Source organism: Helobdella robusta (genome assembly GCF_000326865.2).
Source record: "Helobdella robusta unplaced genomic scaffold HELROscaffold_1, whole genome shotgun sequence".
Lineage (NCBI taxonomy): Eukaryota > Metazoa > Annelida > Clitellata > Rhynchobdellida > Glossiphoniidae > Helobdella > Helobdella robusta.
Window position 1 is genome coordinate 8,437,462 of NW_008703570.1, and position 804 is coordinate 8,438,265.

An 804-nucleotide genomic window follows, 5' to 3' on the forward strand; every position below is an offset into this window, starting at 1 on the left:
CCTGTCAGAAAGTAACAACAACAACAATAAGTTCAATTTTTTGCAACTTATGAACAGCTACAGTTTACAACAAACAATAACACTTCCGACAAGAGTAGAATGTAATCGACAATCTATTATTGACAACATCTTCACAAACATTCCTGAAAACATCTTGGTTTCCGGCGTTATTTCTCACTGTCTTTTCGACCACCAGCCAGTTTTTTCATCAATCAATCTTTCAAAAAAAATGTTTATGTTTCCTGAAAAAAGAAATGCTCCATCAGTAAAATTTTCTTATTCAACAAACAGAATCAACAATCTAAATCAACGTCTCAGTCAGGTGAACTGGCAAGTCGTATATGAGAGCGCAAATATTGAAGAGGCATTCCAAACTTTTATAATTATTTTCCAGGAATGTTTTCGTGAATGCTGTCAAGTTACCAATCGAAATACTATTATAAAAACAATAAAAAACAAACCTTGGGTCTCTTCTGAGTTAAAAAATCTCATCACAAAAAGAAATAAAAGTTACAAAAAGTTTCTTTTGATTCCTAATAATAATAATTTAAATAAATTCAAAAGCCTTAAAATAACTTGTAATAAACTAAATAAATCTTTAAAAAAAAATTATTATCATCATCTTTTTGAAAAATATAGAGGAGATAGCAAAAAAACGTGGACTGCTCTGAACGAGTTAAAAAACGGAAAAGACGTAAAACCCGATAGAATACAAAAATTAACAAATGAAGAAATTGAAATATCTGACCCAGCAAATGCTTTAAATAATTATTTTGTTGAATTAGCACCGAATTACTGAAGCTC